The sequence below is a fragment of the Eleutherodactylus coqui genome, chromosome 13 (genome assembly GCF_035609145.1).
Source record: "Eleutherodactylus coqui strain aEleCoq1 chromosome 13, aEleCoq1.hap1, whole genome shotgun sequence".
Taxonomy (NCBI): domain Eukaryota; kingdom Metazoa; phylum Chordata; class Amphibia; order Anura; family Eleutherodactylidae; genus Eleutherodactylus; species Eleutherodactylus coqui.
The window spans coordinates 34,152,052-34,176,842 of record NC_089849.1 but is presented as its reverse complement, the minus strand read 5'-3'; the positions used below and the strand labels follow the sequence as shown (position 1 = coordinate 34,176,842).

The 24,791-nt window shown below is 45.9% G+C and overlaps 1 protein-coding gene across 1 annotated transcript in view; it reads left to right on the top strand.

Moving 5' to 3' along the window:
- PLEKHH3 (pleckstrin homology, MyTH4 and FERM domain containing H3) overlaps positions 1-24,791 on the top strand; it is an 81,122-nt gene that overhangs the window by 6,024 nt on the left and 50,307 nt on the right. The gene's annotated exons all lie outside the window — the stretch shown is intronic.

Here is a 24,791-nt window from a genome sequence, read left to right as displayed (position 1 = left end):
CTGAGCTGCGATATCAGTCTCAACCCATATTCAAGAAGCCATTTGTGAAAGTCTTCTATAACCCTCTTACATACTTGACCCCTTTCCGTCTTTAATAATAAAACTATTCTAGTTTTGTCAGTCGGATCCTTCAGTCTGAAAATGCATTACGAAATCAAAGTTTCGAGGTTACCGAGTTGCTGTATACCGTAGAACAGTTTTGTTACAGTTGGCCATCTTGAAAGTGCCCTAAATTACTAGCTGTGGAGATGCTTTCCTTAAATATTACCATATGTCATCAGTGGGAACAGACTCCACAGAAGTGCACTGAACATTCTTGTAAGAGGTTTTCGGAAGACTGCGGTCCATCGCCGTAGTGCGCAGAACGGCTGGTTGCACGGTTGGTAGAGTTAATGATTTTTTTCCTGCCCGCGTTCTATCTTTGTTGTGAACTTCAGTAGTAAAGTCAGTCGACGGCTTATGCTGTGTGACTTGAATTCTATATTTTTGGTGTACTTTGAAGCAGGCATCTTCGTATTTTTTCCATGGAAGTCAATAGAAATGTTGCATGACAGAGCCAATATGTATACATTTTGCACTACACGAAAAGTGCCGACAACGGCATCTATGGTGGTTGATAGCTTACGGATACTTTTTGTTTGAACGCATTGCGTGACTCCATACATTTCTAACAACCCTTTTTCACAGACAGGTAACCTACCAGTAATGAGCATTGATCAACTAATTGGTGCAATAAAAGGGTTGTCTAATTGTAAACCATTGATAGCCTATCTGATGGATAAGCCATCAATAGCAGATCAGTAGAGATCTGCACCTGGGACCCCACGATCAGCTGTTCTCTGGCTGAGCTGATTTCTGGAGGAAACAGACAGCTCCGTTCCTGCTGCAGTGGTCATGCTTGGTATTACAGGCAAAGTTCCCATTGAAGTGAATGGACTATAATACTAAACCTGGCCACTGCAGTAGAAATGGAGCTGTCTGCTTCCTGTAGAAATCAGCTCAGTGCATGAGATCAGCAGTCCAGAGAACAGGGGAGTCCTGGGAGGCAGACCCCAATGATCTACTATTATACTACTATTGATGAGCCATCAGTTCTTTATAACTGGACAACCTCTTTAGTATTAGGCCTTTTTAATAATCAGGAGGCTTTCCATGCATAATGCAGGGTCAGAAAAAAACCAGATAATTGTTGGTTAAAGTCATCATGCTAACGTACAGTATGATGATTATAAAGGGACCCATGACCATTGTTAGCAGTCCACCTCGATGCTGACCTCTATAATGACACCATATAGGTCTTGTAGGGTACATATAGGGGTTAATACTGTTCATGGTCAGTTTCTAAAAATCAAAAGGTTTTCCTTCGTGGGAAAAAGATTTGGTTTTTCCCTTTTCCGATGGACTAACCATTGTATTTCAAGTGCTGTCTTCCGAATGATGGCCAGCTTTAACATGTTAGGACATCACCAGTATTCCTTCACACGTTTGTCTCAAAGGAATGGATTTTCTGGAAAAGAAATCTGCTGGGCTGCATCTGGGAATTTGCTCATCAATGCAACCCTTCAACGTTCGTTTCACAATGGACGGTCAGCACCTGGCTTCTCAGAGGAGCAACAAAGCCCCTCAGTATCTGGCCTGCAGTGAGGCTTCCAGTAATGAGAGCCACATGCTTCATCTGTTGCCTCTGAGTTGTCGGTTTGCTGGCCTTGCACTTCTAACCCACTCCTTGCAGCACACGTGGGTAAACAGATACATGTTAATATGAGCAGGAACACAGTGATGCACTTTGAACATTTATTGCAAGACCCAACAGGAAAAGTTTTATCGGATGGTATTTTGTTGCCTCGTCCTACTTTATTTTTCATTGCAATCACCATAAACGTGGAGATAGGTGCAACATATATTTAAGACATTCTGCAAACTGAAGAATACGGACACAAACCTTTGCCAAGTTGAGTTGGTTCAATTAACTAGCCCCCTTTAAGGGCTGTTGACGGCCATTGACTACAGTTCCAGCGCCCATTGGGAACGCACCCAACTTCCTCGATTTTCTGAATAGCATATCTGCCTGTTATGTAATAATTTGTCCTCTGCCTTTTCCTATCTGTGGATAACTAGGTAGATTTATCATTTGGAGTTGTAATGAGTTATTGCCAAGCTTTAACAGAAACAAATCTTTGTCCTGTGTGGTAAGGCGCCTGTATACATTATAAAGTATTAACGTGTTTGAGGGTATTCTGACCGAACCCCAACAAAAGATGATGGGGGGGGGGGGGGAGGAAGGGACATGTTGGATTTCAACATGCCCCAATCCTTTGTTCCCACAGCAGATAATTCCCTTTGTAGAAGAGCTAGTGGTGGGCAGCTCTGCAAGCTCCATTGGATCAACTTCCCCTAACTCGGGGCTACCTCAGCAAGTTGGTGCGGGTCCTTCCTGCTTAACAGGTGTTGGTGCCATATCAAGGTTAGTCCCAGGTTTGGGCCATATCAGGTCCATTGGTGGTCAATTGAGGAAAAGGGGCCTACTGCAAGGGGTGCACTGGGGTGTCCGGGAGAAAGTTTCATACAAGGGACGTGGGATCATGCTGATAACTGATCAATCATTTTGATTTAGGTAACTGCAACAGTTCTTAACAGTAAGGAACTTGAAACTTACTTTCCCCGCTTGTTGGGAGTATATCAGTAGGAGCGGGAACAGAGGCGCCAGTAACGGTTGTAATACTTTACAAAGAGAAATCCGTTTTTTCCAATCTAGCCGTTTGCACAGAAATGTTCTTCTATTCTTTTGACAATAGCCAACGATCCGTAGGACCATACACTGCAGACGCATCCCAACGTTGTTCTTGGGAGATATTCCCAACTGTCATTCCGGTCTCAGCTTACCTCCTTCTCCTTTGTGCCCAAACTCTCTATTGTCTTCGCTTTACTGTTTCTGCCCACTCTTGAAGGCACATAACTTAGTACATGTTCCATGGTAACAAACACGATATAACCTCATATAGACTTCCTCCCCTTACATGTTCGGTGGAGCCAACTGCGTTTGGGGAAGTCACAAGGGATAATTAAACTTGTTCGTCCGACAGCTATCTAAGGCAGTCTGCACATGACTGGGTTGGATTCCGCAGGCAGGATCCCTCAGCGGAATCCGTCCCTGTGCCTGGCTGGTGACCCCCGCGTACCTGTCCGCAGACTTCTTATCTGTGTTGTGGATGTGCTAGCCGGCGTTCACACGCAGTACAGATAATTACAATAACGCAGATCCCACGACCTTTCAGCAATGATGATTGATTTCACTGGAAGCCATCCGCGCAGAATCCGCCGAGGAGTAGAGCAAATGCAAATCCGTCCATGTGTAGGCGGCCTAAAGCTTATGGTCACCCTTAGGCCGGCTGCACATGGGCGGATTTGCATTGCAGAATGCGGAGCAGGTTTCTGCTTCTGGATTCCACACAAATGCCACCCATAGCATGAAATCAATAGCAAATTTTCCGCTTATGGAGGAAAAATCACAGCATGCTCTATTTTGGTGTGGTTTCCGCACAGACAGCTTCCATTGAAGTCAATGGAAGCCGCCCCACCCGCGGCTCTTCTGCAACGACGCGGGAAAAGCTAGGGATTTAAGTTAAAAAAACTGTACTGCGCATGTCTGATGGCGAGCTGTGTGGACCACCGCACTACAGCCGGCCAAAAAGAAAGCAGGTACACGCGAATGCTGGACGGGCACAGGGTCGGATTCCGCTGTGGACTCCCATGTGTGCAGCGGCCTTAGACCTCATGTATGCCACTATTTTTGACCTTCTGTACAAGCTGGGCATTGTGTTGAGCTGTAATATATGCGACCATAGAAGTCTTTGGGACCGTTCTGTACTTCTGTATGGTTCTGACTTTCTCCATCAAACGTGTTATGGGGGTATTGTTTTAGGAGATTGGATCCCCATAGTACGGAGGTGCAGGGATTCCCTATGCCCTTATACAAGCTTCCCATTAGCTGTTTTATAAACTCTCCCCCATACTGCATCTGTAAATCCAGGTGTACCAATGAATGGTGCTCAGATAAAGACCAGATGTGGTACAGATGATCAATCAATCCAGAGCTATGGTAGGAGGGGGGCTTTAAAAGCCAGGACACAAAAAAGTGTATTCCGAAGCAAGACATCCTGACAAGGAGCACACAACAGTCTGTACTTTAAATTAAAGGAAGTTTAGATTTTACATCTTTTTTGCCAATTTTTGCCATTATGATTCGATCTACAATACAAATGCCATAGGATGAATGGATACGTTTGCCACTCTAAGGCCGAATTCACACAGACATATTTGTGGATTGAAAATGCCAATTCTGCGTGCGCAGTGAAGGACTCATTGATTTTAATGGGTTTGTTCACAAGTGCAAATTTTGCATGCACAATTCTGTTGCGCAAAAAAATATGCAGAATGTTCTATTTTTCTGTGCATTCGCACTGGGGAATAGAATATATGAAACTACTTAGGCTTATAAGCCATTTCAATATATGGGATTTTTTGTGTACAAAAATGCAGAAAGCACAGTAAAAACACAGTTGTGCATGCAAATACGTAGTGCCCAATGCGCAAAATGTGTGCAAATATGCATACACTCATGTGAATCCGGTCTTATGGATGGCTGAAAGTGAACACAATTTAAGGGTATTGCTGGCCTTAGGTTAGATGGCACCCTGCGCTGAGGTTTTTTTTGGCAGCCCCTCCTCCATCATAAGGGAAAAAAAAATAAAAATATATAGATAGATAGATAGGTAGATACACACACACACTGACAGGCATTATGCCTGTATTCAGCTTGTGCAGAAAGCAGCAAGACAGTAGCATACCCACACCAGAACAGCTCAGTGAGTAAATACGGCACCAGAACCAGGCTTGATACATAGATACAATACGATACTAAAACCAAGCTTATGACATATACACAGTGCCATAACCAAGCTTATAACATAATCACCGCACCAGAATCAAGTTTGATACATAGATCCAATACCAAAACCAAGCTCATAACATAGATATAGCATCAGAACCAACCTCAGTACATATACAATACCAGAACCAAGTTCATAACATAAATACAGCCCCAGGACCAAGCTCCTAATATAAATACAGCACCAGAACCAAGCTCATAATATAATAATACAGAAGCACAACTAAGCGTTTCTGTTGCGGGGGCACTAATGGGCTGATAGTGGCACCTTGGAACATCAAGGGAAAGAGACAGTACCAGGAGGAGGATGATTCGTATACCTCCACAAGACACTGCTGTATGGAGGAAGAAGGTCATCTGTTTGGGTGGCCGTAAGGGGAGATATTGCCACCACTCACCCCACCCACAGGGGCAGCATAGGTACACTCAATCATGGCTGGCCTTAGCTATGTGTGACCTGTCTTCATCAGCACTACTGGTCAACTGCACTCTTAGATATACATATATTTAATGTAATGTGTAGTTTGAGAGGCGAGCTGCTACAATATGCCACCGCTGTATTTACTACGCAGTTAGCTTAGTCATTTTGGGAGGAAGTGGTTTTGACTTTGTGTGGTATTCTGAGAAAACCGGGAGACTTTCACAGAGGAATCTGACTGTTTTGTTGAGTAGGAGCGGCTCGAATATTGGATTGCTGCGGGCTGCGGAAAACCTGTTGGACGAGACCTGATTAGTAGGCCTGTCTATTCAGAGATAAAGCTGTCAGAATCTCTGTCAAGCTGGGGAGGACTGAGTCTTATTAGTTGTCCCAGAGAGAAGTTGCTATGTAATAAGTACTTGTCGGCCGGTGACTCTGCCTTCTCATTACTTCTTACATGCTGATCCGTGTGATTCAACAATTTTACAGGTTCTTGCATTCATCCTTGGAAAGGCCCACTTCCATGTAAAACTCAACATATCAATTACTTGGAAATGTACAAATGGCAGTAATCGTGTCATGAGGAAGGGTCTTTATGCAATTGTTGAATGTTATGATACAAACATGTCAGTATTCGGTGTACGGGCAAGTCCACACAATAATCCGCCGCAGAAATTCGAGGCCGAGCCTTGGAATTCTGCCATAGATTTGCATGCGGATCTAGCCTCATTCAAACGGGGATATTCCTGTGCAGAAACCATGTCAAGAATCGACATGCTAATTATTTTTTTCACATTAAAGGGGTTGTCCCGCGCCGAAACGTTTTTTTTTTTTTTCAATAGGCCCCCCCGTTCGGCGCGAGACAAACCCAATGCATGTGTTTAAAAAAAACAAAAACGTTTAGTACTTACCCGAATCCCCGCGCTGCGGCGACTTCTTCCTTACCTTAGCAAGATGGCCGCCGGGATCTTCACCCACGATGCACCGCGGGTCTTCTCCCATGGTGCACCGTGGGCTCTGTGCGGTCCATTGCCGATTCCAGCCTCCTGATTGGCTGGAATCGGCACACGTGACGGGGCGGAGCTACGAGGACCAGCTCTCCGGCACGAGCGGCCCCATTCACCAGGGAGAAGACCGGACTGCGCAAGCGCGTCTAATCGGGCGATTAGACGCTGAAATTAGACGGATCCATGGCGACGGGGACGCTAGCAACGGAACAGGTAAGTGAATAACTTCTGTATGGCTCATAATTAATGCACGATGTACATTACAAAGTGCATTAATATGGCCATACAGAAGTGTATAACCCCACTTGCTTTCGTGGGACAACCCCTTTAAGTGCCCCTTTAACCCGAACCTCTCATTCCGCCTTCAAGACTTCTCCAGAGCAGCACCAGTCCTCTGGAACGCGGTACCCCAAACTATCCGGGTAATCACTGATACACAAAACTTTAGGTGTGCTCTAAGAACGCACCTCTTCAGAGAGGCATACCATATCCCCTAGGCCTCATGTCCACGGGGAAAATCGGGCCCGCTACGGATTCTACATGTAGAATCTGCAGCGGGTCCCTCCTGACCCGCGGACATGAGCGCTGAAAATACGAATAAATAAGAATTTACCTATCCGTAGCGGGCGGTGAAGCTCTGCTCTTCCTCACGGCCGGATCTTCTTTTTCGGCCGGCGGATGAATTCCTGACGCCGGCGGCACGTCGCCGGCACGTCGTCGACGTGCCGCGCGCATGCGCCGGGCACATCCGCCGAGCCGAAGCAAGGGAGATGCGGCCGTGAGGAAGAGAAGAGCTTCCCGGCCCGCTGCGGGTGAGTAAATGCTTTTAATTCCTATTTTAGGTCTCCCGCGGATCCGGACGGCTTCCATAGGCTTCAATAGAAGCCCGCGGGAGCCGTCCCCGCGGGAGACCCGCACGAAAATGGAGCATGGTCCAGATTTTTTCATGCTCCATTTTTTTTAAAATCCCTTTTATTGACGATCCGCGGGTATTTATGTACCCGCGGGTGGTCAATGCATCCCTATGGGGTGCGGATCCGCGTGCAGGTAATCCGCTGCGGATCCTAAATCATATTTTCCCCGTGGACATGAGCCCTAAACCAACCCCTCTGTACCCCCAATAACATGCTTCCTGTTCTACCGACTGCAATCCCTGCCAGCCGCAATCATCGCCCCCTGCAATCATACCGATTCTGCCACTATATGGCCCAATTTGACCATTGTCTATGTGTATAGCACCCCTCACTCTCCCCCTCACCATACCGTGCACATCTCCAGACCCTCCACCTTCTATATCACCCCACTACTTGTAGTATGTAAGCTCATTGGAGCTGGACCCTCACCCCTACTGTATCCATCAATTGATTACTACCACAAATCATAGGATACTGACCTATGACAGCGTCGGGAGGAGGTCTGACCAGCGCGGACAACAGCACGACTTCTGACGGGGAGGAAGGGTTTGCCAGGGAGAGTCACAGCTCCCTGCTACAAGGCTGAGGAGGTGACAGCGGGGCCAGCAGCAAGAGCTGTGAAGCATAGAATGGTGCACCAGGGAGAGTGACAGCGAGGCTGCTGGGATGCCAGCTACAGTCTGCACGGTGGCAGAAGCAGGACCTGTGAAGCCGAGAAAGGGGACAATGCCGTGCAGCCAATCACGAACAGGGGGCGTCAACCCCGTCAAACACATTCTATCTTGGCTCCACCTGTTGTTCAGGTGGCGTCAAGATACACTAATACCAGCCAAATGATCACTGATCAATAGCCAACAGCTATTCCTCCAAACTTCATATACATTCACACTTGGCTTAGCCCAGCATGTTGATCCCCCACGATCAGCGGTTTGCTGGCCACTGTTAGTGCAGACAGAAACAGATAGCTCTGCCATATTGCAGTGGCCCAGGTATGTAAGTTATGCTGCATTACCAACCTAGGTTGCAGCAATGTGGACAGAGCTGCCTGCTTGTAGCTCTGTCTGCACAGGCAGCAGGCCCGATAACAGTGCTGCAGGCCTCCCGGTCTTTGTTTTGCAATGGCTACCATTTTCCTAGCATCAACACTCAGATGCTGAGTGCCATGATTTCAGGAGAACAGCACCTGACCACTGCTCCTCTGATTGGCTGCAGTGGTCAGATGGTAGCTGTTCCAAAACGTCCTCTAGTTTTTATTGATACTATTTTGGAGTACAGGCAACTTTTTGATTGCTTTTTATTACATTTTTTTCTTGAAGAAAGGGTGACCAAAAAAAGGCAATTCTAGTATTTGTATTTTTTTCTGCCAACATTCACTATGCAAAATAAGTAATGCATTATTTTGACAAATTGGACTTTTATGAACACAGCAGTACCAATTTGTTCTTTTTTCTGTTTTTTTTTTATTATGAGGTTTTAATATCCTTTTATTTTTTATAATAATAAAACTTTATTTTCCACTTATTTTTACTTCCAACAGGGGACTTGAACTTGCGATTGTTTGTTTGCTTATAGCATATACTGCAATACTTCAGCAGTACAATATATTATATTTCTGCAGACATTCTATTAGAACGGGACACAAGCCTGTAGGCAGAAATACATTGCAGCCCTGGAGGTCTTCAGAAGGCTCTGGGTTGTTATGACAATCAAATGGCACCTTACGATCTCATCGCTGGGGAGCCATTTGGGACCCTTAAACTCCAAATGGGGTATTTAAATGCCACCACCAGAATGTGTTGCGGGCGGGTATCAGCTCTCAAAGACAGTCATAACCTGCCTTGTAAGTAGCGGGATTGACTCCCAATTCTGCTCCATACAAACCCTGACGCCAGAGGCCGCACATGCATGCCCGGAAGCGTCAAGGGGTTAAGAAATCATATCACACCCGGACAACCCCTTTAAGTCCAGGAAAACCCCTTTAATAACAACAGCAGCTCCTATAAAATGCAGTCCTAGAATCTGCCTACTTTAGGCTTAATAGCCCTTTAACTCCACAGTACATTTACACTGGAAGCTATATGTATTTGGCAGATGATGATTAAAGATATCCTTCAACAAAATCCAGAGAGCTTCAACCTGTTTTACCGGAGAAACCTCCTCAGTGACGCCAAAATTATTTAGTCACGGGATAGCACGTTCATGTCATCACTTAGATACAGAATTTATGACTTTATTGGCCAACGGTACAAGTTGTCTGTATTCTGCTGGCATCTCAACAAATCTGGCTTGGTATGACAGAATTGCCCATTAGTTCCTTAGGCCCACCAGTCCTTTAGTAATGTAGACTGACATGGAAAATAACATGGTGTACGGGGGGTATCATCTTCCGTTCGGAGGTTCCATCGTAGACCCGGCACAAGTCCTTGAAGAAATAGGGCTGCATGCAGTCGCTCTTCTCCCATCTTAAAGCCAGGAAGCTGAGCCAATATCAATGTGATCCCTCCGGTGCTGTTTGGATCCACCTTGGAGTTCAGCCGTTTGACCACAGGGATTCCCTTTCATGCTCCCCGAATGGACCAGGAAAGCGGAACCCACAAGGCAGATGTGAAACCACCTGAATGCCTCATGTCCACGGGCAGATCGGATTCTGCATGCAGAAGCCTGCAGCTAAATCCGACTTTGCCCGCGGCCAAGGACACTGCAGGTGTTCTACTTCCCCTTCCGGGTCTTCATCCGGGTCTTAATTTTCTTCACTGCGGATGAGTGCAGAAGCCCCGGTGGGGCGCCGCCGCACATGTGCAGTGGAGTTTCTTATCTTTTTTTTTTTTAAAAAAAACTCCTACTATCCCGCTGAATCCGCAACCCCTCCGCAATTCAATTGCGGACGGGCTGCAGATCGGACGGCTTCCATTGACTTCAATGGAAGCCGTCGGTGCGAGATCCGCAGTGAAATGGAGCAGGCTGCATGTTTTTTTCTGGATCAAAATGGTCGCAAATCAAATTCGCATGTTTAATTTCACTAGCGGACGCCCATGTATCCCTATGGGTGGCTTGATTTGTGAATCCTCTGCAAATCAGATCCGCCCGTGGACATTGAGCCTTAGGCTGGGTTCACACGGGGTGGATTTGCCGTGGAAATTCTGTGCGGAATTTCGCTGTGGCAAATCCGCATACGGCCGCTAATCCCGGGACTAGCCAGCCATGTGGACGAGATTTCTGAGAAATCTCGTCCACACGGGACGGCAAATCCGCTGCGGCTAAGCCGGCAGAAGCCGCTGCTGCGGCGCGGATTTGCCGAACGCAGCATGTCTATTTTTTTTTCCCACACCGGCCGTGCTGTCCTCTATGGGAGCGCTGGCCGCAGTGGAAGAGCAAGCGAGCGGCCGGGCCACTTCAAAGCCGCTGCGGCTTTTTCCGCGGCGGTTCTCCCGGTGGAAATGTCACGTTTTTTGCTGTGGCCAAACCGTGACATTTCCGTCGGGAATCTGCCCTGTGTGACTGTGGCCTTACTGTCCCAAGTTGTCTGCCTCTTCTCTACTGTCAATACAGTACCAAGCTGCTTAAAGGGAATCGTTCACCAGAGAGATCCCTTTAATAAAGACTTTTATTAGATTTTCTTTACAATGGGATTCAGTATGTGATTTTGAAATACTGTATAAAAGTTCACATTATATGCTTATTACGGTGCCTACCAGCTGGATTGGCTGAGGGGTGCCATGTTGTCACTGCTGCAAATCCTGGTGCCATGGCCAATGGGGCCAGGAACCATGATATGCTAATTAGAAGCTTTTGAACAGTACCTTGAACATCCGTTTTCGGAGTCTTTGAACACGTACAGGGTGGGCCACAGAAAAGGACAGCGCTACACTCCTATAAAAACTGTCTTTGTTGCCCATAGCAACCAATCCCAGGGCAGCTTTCATTTTATATACTGCTGAGGTAAAATGAAAGCAGTGCTGTGATTGGTTGCTATGGGCAACAAAGACAGCTTTCATAAGGTTAGAGTGAGGTGATGGGGGTACCTTTCTGTGGACCACCCTGTATAATGGCACCCACTGAATCACTCTATAAAGAATGTCTTAAAGATGCTGATATACACTGAATGGCCCCTGTATTAGATACGCCGATCCTTTCACAATTGGAGCTTCCCTGTATGGACATTCTCCCCGTGACCCCGGAGTGCAGCATAAAATCATGGGACAAGTTTTCTGTGGATCAGTTTCAGTGTGAATCCACATTAGATAGGAAAATCCACCGATCTGAGTGACTTCCAGCAAGGCCTGGTCATCGGTGCTAGACTAGCCGTGACAGGGAATTCATACCCCACCAACCTTGTGGGGTTTTCTTGTGCAGCAGTGTTTACACCCCCTTGTTGGTCCAGAGGAAGGCAAAAACCTCAATGAGGCAGAAGCCAATTTACCCCATTTGGGGGGAAAAATTCCTTCACGACTCCATAATGGCAGTCAGAATAATCCCTGGATCAATGTTTGAAAGTCCCTACCTGACTCCAAGACCCGAATCAACAACCCCGCTGATCACCTAATGTCTATATCCTGTAATATCATTGCACTCTAGAAAGAAATCAAGTCCCCTCTTAAACTCCTCTATTGATTTTGCCATCACCACATCCTCCGGCAGAGAGTTCCACAGTCTCACTGCTCTTACAGTAAAGAGCCCCCTTCTGTGTTGGTGATGAAACCTGCTTTCTTCTAGATGTAGCGGATGCCCTCTCGTTACCGTCGCAGTCCTGGGTATAAACAGATCATGGGAGAGCCTTGTATTGTCCCCTCATGTATTTATACATAGTTATTTGGTCGCCCCTTAGCCGTCTTTTTTTCAGGGTGAATAATCCCAATTTTGATAGCCTCTCCGGGTATTCCAGTCCTGCCATTCCGTTTATTAATTTAGATGCCCTTCTTTGAACCCCCTCAAGCACTGCAACCTCTTTCCTGAGCACCGGTGTCCAGAACTGTACACAGTTGTCTAGAAGAAACAGAAAGGCGAAACTCTAGTAGGCAAAAGAGACCCAAAATTGGATCACTGAGCAGTGGAGAAACATCACCTGGTCAGAAGAATCCAGATTTCTGTTATACTGTATTGATAGGAGGATCAGAATTTGGCACAAGCAGCAAGAATCGATGAACCCTTCCTGTAACGTGTTTAGAACATGCCAGTACCTCCACTTACTTTGTAGTGATTGCAAGAAGCTTCCTGTCCGCAAGGGCTAATATTTCTTCAGAACGATTTTAACACATAGAGGAATCTATACTACAACACATTTCTGCAGTTCTGAAGGCCAAAAGAGGCCCAACATGCTACTAGATGGGGGGCTCTAAAAAAGTGACCATTCAATGTATAAAGTGATGACAAAATCGCCTTAACACTCTAAACTTGAGACAAGCCGGTTACTAAGGATATATTGTCAGCATGTCCCTAGCAACCAAGCTGACTTCAAATCGCTCAGACAAGGGGTAAGAAGGTTTGCGTAGACAAGGCTGTATTTGAGATCCTACATCCCATTAATCTGTAATAAGGAGCCCAAGGCCGACTCTTCCAACTAAAGGCCCATTTCCATGTACCAATTATCGCTCAAACGACTATCGGCCCATGTAAAAGGACCTTTAGTAAGCAAGAATAGATCACTTGTCGGAGTTGCTTGGCTTTCAAAATGGCCACCATGTTGGACACCGCCCACCATAGATTTGCCCCCTTCCCCTAATAATATGCCACACACAGGAATGGGCTCCCAACCACCATTTTTTTCCATTTATTCAGGTGTCTCCATACGTTTGTCTCACCCTTTAGTTTGAAGCTCCCCTGTGCTCAAAACCATATAAAATAAATATACCTAACACGGTCCGGCGCCGCAGTGATGTCACCCAGCCAGAAAGCCTGGTGATGTCACATGACAGGTTTACAGAACCTCATTAGTGATGTCCCTGTTGGGCCTTCTATTGGCTGCAGCAGTCACGTGGGTAAAGAACCCTCGTGACCACTGCAGCGCTTGTAAACAGAAGACCACTGCTTCTCCCCACTGCCACAAATAAGTTAGACAACCCCTCTAAGCGTCCAACAGCTATCCTGTATAAAAGTACCCTGAGATCAATAGCTGAAGGTGAAGCATCTCAAATGCATCCTCAACCCTGAGGTGAAACTGGAATCTTTCTTGGAAGAAATACAAGAAGCTCACCTATTGAACAGATGAAAGTACTGCCGTTGGGGAGAACTTCCCGTTTTCCGCCACATGACCACCTAAGTGGTATGAGAGCTGACGATGCAGTGCAAATATTGGCCTTATTATTATTGGGCCGTGATATTACACCATTAATTCCCCCCTTCTGAAGTTATTGGAGCTGGTCGCTTCCTGCAAGTTAAACACCAGCGGTGTGGAAACCACATTGCATACAGAGCAGCGAGTCTTCCCAAGTCCCTCCAGCGAGAGGGAAGTAATGTACTCCTATGCACAAGAAAATAACCCACAGCCACATGTAAAACTGGATATCATTAATTACCTCGGCTTACCCTGGGCTAACCTCCTGGTCCAGGAAATGGAATCCTTAAATATTCTCAGTTCCATCAGGTCTTGGCAGACTCATCGGTAAGCAGTTCTTATGGTGGTAATTATTCAAAGGTAACTACCTAAGTATGTGTAGGGTGGCATCAGCGGTGGTTTTCCGAGCGTGCTTCGGCCAGCTGTAGATCATTAGGGAAATATGACTTAAGAGGAAGAATCTGGGCAGAGCGCCCCAGAAAGGGAAACTACAGTGCAGGTGGTACGCTGGCGGGCAGGAGTGATATGGCAGATGTATAGGAGGTACTGCCAGCCTACTACGCCGGTCAACCAGTGGTCAGGTTAGACTTAGGGTCCTCTTACACAGGATGACCTGTCGGGCACAGATACCCAACCGGTCGTCCCAGTGATGATTGTTCATATGCTTTTACAATCCTCGCTCAGTGAATGGAGGTGATCGGTCCGGCAATCGTTCCGGCCCCTCCGCCTCCATTCATAGCAAGATAGTTGTTCATAGATGAACGACTGCCTGTTTACTGGGCCAATCATCGTTTAGTTTTTATGCGTGCAGAAACTGAACAAAGATCGTTCTGATTCTTGCAGTATCGCGAGAATCTGAACAATTAAATTTGCCCGTGTAAAAGGGCCCTTGGTGAAGAGTTGTCTAAAAAGCTAGGGCTTTGGCAAGACCTGTTGGTAAGAGTCAACTCAGAAGAAAAGCAGAGCAAGAGGTGTGAATCAAAACAGGAGATGGTTTCCTTAAAACCAACAGGTAATGTGTTTTGAGGTTTGCAGACCCCTTCATCAGACAGCTGGGTGAACATATGATAGTATATTCAAAAAAATCCTGATCCAATAGTGCAGAGGAAAAAGTGACTTCCGGGTGTTCTTGGCAATTATGTATTGGCAAGCTTTGTCCTACTTCCGGAATTAGTACAGTAGTGATTGTAATTCTGTGTTTGCGTGCACTCTCGCCTTCCTCTGATGTCGCCATCTTCCTCTGTGATGTCACTGTAGAGAAATATGAAGTGCAGTGGAAACAGCATATTTTTTTCATATGTAGGTTTGGCATTTTCCTTTTTTTTTTGCTGTTTTTTGCATACGCTTCTCCATAAGATAAAAAATGGTCAGAAGCAAGCTTTCAAGGGGTTGTCTAGAATTAAAAAAGCATAGCTGTTTTCCTTCAAAAACAGTGCAATACCTATCTACAGGTTGTGTGTGGTATTGCAGCTTGATTCCATTGAAGTGAATAGGAATGTACTGCAATACCACAAAAACTAGTAGACAGGTGTGGCATGGTTTTTAACGCTGGACCCTTTAAAGGGACAACTGACAGTGCATAAAGGGGTTTTCCATGAATTTACTATTGATGACCTATGCTCGGAGTGGGTCATCAATAGTTGATCGCAATCAAATGAAATAAATAGGAGCAAAGCCTTCTATTACACTTCCATCTCCGATGTGGATGTCTGGCTGTGCTGCCCTGACAGCAGGCCAGAGAATCAGCTCATCAGTGGAGATGCCGAGCAGCAGATCCCTGCTTACTGACTACTGATAAGTATAGGTCATAATTAGTAAATGGCCGGAAAACCCCTTTAAAATTGAAACCATTGTCCGACCTCCTTCCCTAAAAGCTATGGGCATTTTTTGAAATAGAGTTTGATTAAAGACTTTGCAGTCTTTCTGCTCTGCAGCTTCTGCATATCACGATATATACAACCTGCAGACTGAATCTCAATAGGAAATCAATCAGTAAGGCTGGACTGACAGTTTTCAGCCCTTATTACGCCTCTCCTGAATGTTTGTATCAGGTAATTAATAACCACAACAAAGACAAACTTGGGGGATAAGAATGTTCAGGAGAATAGAGACCAGAGGAAAAGTAAGCCATCAATCCAGTCTCACTGATCTATTGAGACTTGGACTGCAGTTTCTATATACAGTTATATGTAGAAGCTGCAGCAGACAAAACAATGCCAAATTTGTAACCAAACCTTATTGCAAAAATGATTGTCAGCCTAAAATACACATCTTTAAGGGAAAAAAATTCCCCTTCCCCCCCAGCCAGCTAGAAATGAGCCTTATCAGTGCCACACTCTGATATCTCAGCGGGTAGTGCTGATATCATTCTTTCAGCTGTAATCCTGCTGGCAGTTCTCAGCAGGACACCAGTTGAAAGAGCAGAGAACAATGCAGCTGTTTACATATTCAAAACAGCTGCATTGTTCTCCGAGCTATCGTGGCGGTATCCCGCTCCGCCTGCATAACTCTTAAGTAGCTATTACCTACTTAGAGTTAAGCAAAGATGATCACTCAAACTAACGAGATGATTACTCAAACTAACGTTTGAGTGATCATCGCTCCATGTAAATGGGCCTTTATTGTGCAACTGTAACCTCTTGCCCCCCCCCTCCTTGTAGTAACACCACCATCCATACTGTATATGGAAAATGTGGACATACACAATACTATAAAGTCAAATAGTTGCAGCTTGCTTTTTTTTCTAGTTGTCATTCGCTAGGAGGAATCAGTGAGGTAGTTATGTGCATCTTGAGTGTTTGTGAAGCCGCACCCGTGTGCTGGAGTTGAGCTTCTTTGTTATAAGACAATGCTGGACTTGGTTGTACTGTCTGAAGGTATGGCAGTAAAACTGGGCAATCCAGTGTCATCATGAGCCACAGAGTTAGCAAACATTAGGGACCTAATCATATGACACTTCTAGGCAAGACAAGCCAGTTAGCAACAGCCAGAAATTGTGACTCGGTATGTATAACATAAATGTTCAGCGTTCTCCATAATATGAATTTGGCTATGTTACCATTTCCACTTCTACTCACATCTGTTAGTTGCATGTAGAGCTTAGGAACCTTCATACTGCAATACTGAGTATTACAGCTTTAAGACCATTTGCGCTCTTCTTTTGAATACCCGCTGCCAGGTCCCAATTAAATTTAGAATCAGGTCCTCCATTTGGCCCCCTGCCCAAGCGTTGGACTGAGGTGACAACACCTGGTGCGGGACAGATGGGATATGAAGTTAAATATAGACAGTGTCACCTTCATCTCTCCTGAACGGACGCGGACAAGATGGAAACTTGATCTTTTTCATTCAGTGAAGAACTGGCCGTAACTGCTGAACAGTCTGTATAAAACACATCGGAGACTCTACGTTTCCCCTTTAGAAAAGACCAGGAAGTATAGATCTCCACTTGTGGAATGAAATGGCAACATTTACTACCCAAAAGTCCACTTACACATTTAGTTTTTTTGCACCTCTTTTGTGCATTCACCGAGAGCAATTAGTGATGAGCAAAAGTTTAAAAACTTCGTTTCGGCCGGTTCACCAGATTTTGGCAAAAAGATTTGTTCAGTCTGAACTAGTTCGAACTGAATCAGAACTTCACCAATGCACCTAGAACTGGTGTATAACACTGCCTGAGAGCCATAAAGGCCCATATTACATTTGAAGGCCCCCTGTCCACGGCCGTAGTGGAATATCGGGGGGAGGATGGGGGGGGCTGCTCTCAGTTCTCTGAGGTGAGCCTATCTGACACATAGGCTCACCACAGAGAATCGCAGCATGCTACGATTTAGATCCCGCAAGCGGAGAATCGCTATGATTCTCTGCTCGTGGACACAGCGGCTGCGCTTTCCATAGCAACGCTATAGAAATTATTCACTGGGTTACCCGTGGCTAGATCATCGCCGCGGGTAACGCAATGAACAAACGCTCGTGGACAGGGCAGCCTTAGGTGACCAAGGAACGTACCCAAGTACTTTTAAGCTGTTTTAAGGCAATGTTAATGAAAAACAACATGGAGAAGGAAGGAAAAAGATTATTTTTCCTTCTTTTTTTTTCTTAATTTTCCATCTTCTTCTTATTACTTCTTTTTCTTTGTTCCTTCTTTTTCTTCATTTTCCTTTCTTCTTTTTCTTTCAGCTTTTTCTTCTATTCTTTCTCCTTTATCCTTCTTTCAAAAAAGAAGAAAAAGGAAAAAGATTAGGGATTTTAGTTAGTTTTGCGCTGCACGGAGCTTTTGGCAAAGTTAGACCCAAAACAGGGTTAGACTCTTTGGGTTCGCTGAACACTAGAGATGAGCGAGTATACTCCCTAAAGGCAATTGCTCGAGAGAGCATTGCCCTTAGTGAGTACCTGCCCGCTCGAGACTGAAGGTTCGGGTGCCAGCGCGGGGGAGCGGTGAGTAGCGGCTGTCAGCAGGAGGGAGTGGGGGGAGAGAGGGAGAGAGAGATCTCCCCTCTGTTCCGCCCCCGCTCTCCCCCGCTCTGTGCCCGTTGCGGCACCCGAACCTGCAGTCTCGAGCAGGGGAGATACTCGCTAAAGGCAATGCTCGCTCGAGCAATTGCCGTTAGCGAGTATACTCGCTCATCTATACTCAACACTAATTCCTATGAACACTCAAAATTGTGTAATGTAATAGTAATTGCTATGCATACATTGGTCTTAGTCGATTGTGGCGGTTTTCACATTACAAACTCTTTTAGTGCGTTTTTAGAATTCCCTATTGACTTACAGCTAACATCCAGACACGGGGTTTTGTGTTGTAAAAAAGCGTCAGTGTTAAAATTGCAGAAATATGGCATTTTGGGCAGGAGAAATTTTGAGGAAAATGTATGTGTGATACCACCCCAAAGCTCAGTTTCATCACATTTTAAATAGAAACCTGGATGGCAAGCTGAACGCCGCTGGTCTGGCTTCTCTAAACCATGGTGGTCCGCTGGAGTCCCTCTTCTAAGCCATATCTGGCCATATGTTTCCCTGCATCGGACAATTGAAGGGATTGGCTGGGTCTACCAGAGTCGGGAGTCACTTTTACAGAGCATCGCTCATAAATTGGGGTCCTTATGAAATACAAGAACATATGGACAGGGTGTGAGACTAGTCATTCTATACATGCCTATCCACACATCTGTACCCATCACTTCCTGTTCATATATACACAATACCCTGAAACTGAAGAATTCGCCAAATCACGCCGCGCTCTTCTGTATTACTATGAGTCACACTTGCTCATTAGTGGTTTGGCAGTGCTATTCTATTAGACTAGGTTCACCCAGGGCGTTATGTGGTTTTCTTACCCCTGCAGTAAAATACCAGATGTACAATATTAGTCAGTTGGAATTGATCTCCATTCACACATTGCACAGATTGTGGCAGCAGTATGCTACACTATATGAAGCCTTCCACAAACCGTAATACCACATGCACGTTGCTCAATAAAGCAAATTTTCTATAACAGTAGATACCCCACAATCTCAGCAAAAAGCAGTCACTGGGCAGCATGATGGCTCAGTGGTTATTAGCATTATTGCCTTGCAGTGCTGGGGTCCTGGGTTCAAATTCAACCAAGGGCATATCTCAAGGAGATTGTAAGCTCTTGCGGGTGCGTAAAGGGTTCTGTTATTAGAAAAAAAAATCTATACTTACCTAATCCTCACCGCATCTTCTCCTTGCCAATCTTCTCCTGTCTCCTACCGTCCCCCCTCGGGTCACCTCACCGCAAGTTGGCTGAATCTTCTTCTGGTGACAAAGTGTATATTGCCGGCATTGTCCTTCTTGCAGGGCAATGTACAATACATCACTAGTGACATAGCGTTCACTGCCTAGCAGGGAGTGCCGAGCTATTACCGAGACTGAGCATGTGCGCTGTCTCTCTGATATAATACATGAACACTTGCAGCGAGACAGCGCACATGCTCAGTCTTGGCAATGGCTCGGCATTCCTTTCTAGACAGGGAACGCTATGTCACTAGTGACATGACCTACACTGACCTGCAGGAAGAAGAATGCAGAGAATGGATGCTCCATAACAAGAAGAAGAGGATCCGTCCGGCTTGCGGTGAGTTAATCCGGTGGGCTGGAGAATATCAGCGAGGAGAAGATGTCGTAAGAATCTTCTGGGTCTTGATTTTTTTTTTTAATTGATAAAACCCGTTTAATGATCACGTCCGGTGGTAGCAAGCTAGAAATGGCTGTGCGAACAGACAAGCAACTCTGGTAGAAATCACATCCACATTCAATGAAGGAGGCCGGGCATGCATATCCCGCAGGTCAGTACAGTGTTTTCTTTAGCTTCCATGGGATATGGGAGTAGAAGACCTTCCAGAGCGACTCTATTAACACCATAACACCAGAAACAGTGCCTCACCTGGATGCTAGAGGACATGTAACATGGTCCGAAGAGTCATGGTACTAGGTTGATGGTAGAGTTCACATGTGGCTCAGATCCCATGAAGCCATGGACTCCAGCTATCAACAGGCCAATGTGCAGACTGTTGGTTGTTCGATACTGGTGTGGGGTGTGTTCTTATGGCACGAGTTGGGTCCACTGGTCCGCATAAACACATCATTGACCGGTATCCGCTACATTTCACTGCTTGTTGAGAATTTGCAGCCCTTCATGGACTTAATGTACCCCCACAATGATGGGAAATTACAGCTGGATAATGCCCAGTGCCATTGGCCCCAAGGTATCCAGAACTGGTTCATGAAGCATTATATAGAGATCTCCTAGGAATGGAGTGGCCAGCACGTTCACCTGATATGAGCCCAATCAAGCATTTATGGGATGTGGTGGAGAGGTTCGTTCGCACCCTAGATCCTGCACCTGCAAATACCACAGAGCCATGGGTGGCTATCCAGACATCTTCGGTCTACTTGTAGAATCAATGGGGTCCTACACGAAATTAGCTAGTGTCCCATGACCTTTGACACACCACAGTAAATAGTAATTCACATCGTGAAACAAGGCAAAAAATATTATGGTACAATGTAAGTTGCTTTGTTCAAAAGTGTGATTTGGGGTGCTTTTTGGCTAAATATCCTGTAGGATCTACTCATGGCTGTGATCTAAAAGTGAATGGAAAAACTTAACCAAAACCTCATGTGAAAAAATCCTTAAGACGGCCATACACAGCACATGTCGCCAACCCCCCTCCGCTCCATAACCATACGTTTAGCTGAAACATCAAAAGTCTTTTATGTTTTCGTTTAGGAAAAGTCATAAAGTATAAATGTGTGGTTGTACGCAGGGAATATGCCTGGTCATGGCAGTTCTTGATAAGTGCATCTGAAGGACAATACATTTTGCAGACTTCCCCCTCCCCCATCCCCTTGTGTGACTGTGTTTACTTATGTCTCAGACTTTTGATAAGCCACCTGGTTTGGAAGAAGTTATGGTTGAGTGCTCCCTCTTTATGATAGTTCTCAGGTCCTTTGACATGCTATTAACTAATTCATTGCCCAATCGGTAGGCACATGGGACAACTATTGTCCAAATAGTTGCTTGATAAAGCAAATGGAAGTGACAGTTCTGTGCAAACGAGGCCACCAACAGGGTGACGAGTGAGAATTTGTTCACTAGTTGATTCCTTTCGGCTCACCTAAAAATAGTCGCTGGTTGATTAATTATTATCGTCTGGTATGAACAGCCAGTTGTCTGTGTTTCAAGGACTAGACCAGCTTGTATTCTCTCTCTCTCGCGGAGCAACAATAGTCGCTCATATGTTAACTGCAGGAACTATTTCTAATGATGGCTGTTCCATGTAGAGCGACCCTTACTTTTGAATTGAGGAGCAGAGGGACAATGTAAAGGAAACCCCTGTGTCCTCTACCAACATCTTTTATCCCACAGAGCAATGCAAAGTATCCACTTCACCAATGCCCTTGTAATCTTAAGACTTTCAGTTTAGGCTAAGTTCCCATAAGCATTGTGGTTTATGTTCTCCTGCTCCGTTATGGAAGCAGGGAAACGGAATCCCCTGGCCAAACAAACCTATCTTATGACGGAAACTAACGGTGAAGAACCAACTCTACTCCTTCAATTTCTGTTATGCTGTACTGCACTTTCCTGGATGATCTGGTGCAGCATGCTGCTCATCTAAAAGGGCCCTTTAGTCATAAAGAACTATTGATTAATCTCATCAGAGGTTGATTATTTAAAGGGGCTGGCGGTTCAGACATCCACTTTACATAATTGACTGATTGCTAGGAGCCGCAGTGTAAATGCTCAATTTCCTTCCAGAGCAATGCAAAATGTTCACAGAAATCAATGGCCATTCATTAATTTCAGTAGACGCCTTTTAGTCGTTAAAAACCCATTTCACCAGCTGAACATGCTTTACTGGTCGACACATGGCTACACCATTGGCAATTTAGTGACACAATTCAATAATAATGAACCCAAACTAATAAAATTGGGTCTTAAATAATATAAGAAGTAGTATTAGTGTATCTTGACGCCACCTGAAGTGTGGGTGGTGACAAGATACTAGGTGCTTGACAGGGGGTTGACTCTCCCTGTTCCTGATAGGCTTATATTTCTCACCCTTACAGCAGGTCCTGAGTATAGCACCGCTGCTATACAGCCGGCAGCAGATTCTCCCCTGCGCCTCTTCTCCCTGTAACTGCTCCTGGCGGCTGTGTCAGCGGCAGCGAGCTCCCTGCAGCAGCTTCCCCCCTTGCGCCTTTTTCTCCCTGTCACTGCTCCCGGCAGCCAGGTCTGCGGCAGCGGCCTTCCGGTAGCAGCGCTAGCCTCACTGTGGGACACCTGCATAGGATTGCATTAGAATACGCAATCCTACGCAGACAGCCGCGGTTTGTCTGCGCGAAAGCACGCGCAGAAAACAAACCATGGCATGCTCTAATTCTGTGCGGGACTCGCAGAGCCCCGCATAGAAACGTCACTCCCCGGCCGCTGGCTCCGGTCTGCACATGCGCCGGCTGCCCGGCAGCCGGCACATGAAAGCTGGAGCTGCAGGAGCTGGTGAGTTCCGCACTGCTCTCTGCAGGAGCTCAGGTCGGGTCCCGTTGCGAGAATTCTCGCAGCTGGATCCGACCCGGCTGTCTGCAGGTGGCCTAACATTTCAGCGGTAAAGAGCCGACTGAAATGTACTTGCGCCCTGCACAGTTAGTCCACCTACAGCAATAAACAGCGTGTTCGCTGTGATACCAGTGCTGTGAGTTTTGCCTTGGCAGGAGGGTTAGGTTCAGGGATGTTTTCGGGTTAGGCTTAACATTTTTTTCCATGACCTGCACCCCTTCTCAGCAAATAATGTCAGCCTAACACCTAGACTAATCCGTTGCCGTCCAATCACGGCAAAACACACTGCACGCTGTTCAGCAGGCGAAATCACCAATCAGAAGCTGGGGGTGTGACAGGGGCATGCCTGCATCCAAACCCTGTCAAACCCCTAGCTTCATGGTGGCGTCAAGATACAATAATACCATAAGAAGCGACCTATGTAGATATTTTACATTGTTTTTTTTATATCTAGTGACAACCCTCCAGTGACAAAACTACAGCTCCCAATAGGCTTTGCAGGACTAGCGACAAATAACCTTGCCTATATGCTCGCTTACTTATCTAAAATAACCATCAGACTTTCTGCTGGGTAAAATTGTGGGGTAGGCCACAGCTTTATTAACCAAACGCTTATCTAAAACTTTATTTAATTATGAAAAAACCTTTATGAGAAAAAATCTTTTCCATGCCGTAAACGTCCAACTTTTGAGTCCACAATAGTCCCGAGGAAATTCGTGAGCCCAGGTCCTTGGCTGCTAACCTTCCTCGACTCTCCTTCTCCAGCATGGAAAAAACTCCAGGCCTAACGTAGCTGTGACAACTTCCGAGAAAAAACACTCCCTTGATCAAAAATAAAAATAAAAATAAAATTCGCTCCTCCTTCCTCACCATGCCTCGGGGCGGGTGGGTGGGTGCTTCTCTTTGTGCGTCCTTCCTCTTCGTTGTTCGCCGCTGCACTGAGCTCCACTTCCTTCTTCCCCCCCCTTTCCCTTTCCTGTCCTAGCTCCACCCACCTCCTTGCTTGCTTTTCTCCTTAACCCTTCCCTATCCCCCTTGTCGCTACTCCCATGCCGTATCATTACCACATTTCACGGCATAAGATTCTCATGATTGGTGCAATCTTTTTGTTGTGTACTCGATTTACTAATGTTTTAATGACAACAGTAGTGATAAGCGAACTTTTGGAAAGTTCGGTTTGGCCGTTTCAACAAACTTTTGTAAAACGTTTGGTTAGGCCCAAATTAGTTCGAACTGAGGCAGAAGTTCACAAAAAACCCTAAAACTGGTATAATACAGTCTAAGAACCATAAAAGCCGAGCCGATATATGGTGTCCTTGTCTGCAGGGGGGGGGGGGGAGGATGGAAGAGCCAGGGGCAGGAACTCAGCTCCCGCCCCTTCTCCGCCTCTCTCCACTATTTGCAATAGGAGGGGGAGAGACGGGGCGGAGCTAAGTGCCTGCGCTTAGCTCTGCCCCCGTCCCACCCCTCCCATTGCAAATAGTGGGAAGGGGCGGGAGCTCAGTTCCTGCTCCTGGCTCTTCCATCCTTCCCCCCCAGCAGACAAGGACACCGTATATTGGCTCGGCGTGAAAACCGAGCCGATATACAGTCGTCTAAATAAGCCCTTAGACAGTGTTATACACCAGTGTTCATAATTAGTGTTGTGAGATCCGAACCAGTAGAGCCTTTTTCAGATAAAACTTTGCTAAAAGTTCGGTTTGGGTTCATGCCTAACAAAATTTTTAGCAAAGTTCGACCCCAAAACAGGGTTTGACTGGGTTGGTTTGCTCAACACTAGACAGCAGTGTTGTTTATGTGGGAGTCAAGTATGAATAGGAGACCGGTGGAGGCAGCCAAAAATCTGTCAATCAGACCTTCCACAATCTTTATGATAAAACATATTCTGTAAAGAGCAGCAATGTTGAAGAGTGACGACTAATCATTTACATAATACTACATAAAGGTTTGTTTTCCCATTCTTTTATAGCTGCTATATAAAACTTAGCCTTCACTATCTGCAGTGCTTGTAGACAGACACTTGGAAACTAGATAGCCGCACTCCACTCGTATTACTTGCATAGGTGGGGCCATACATGCCACATCTGGTCCTCTGTGTGACCTCCATGTACTACAGAGAATGTAGGGGTGGGTTATAATTATGTGAAAGATGGG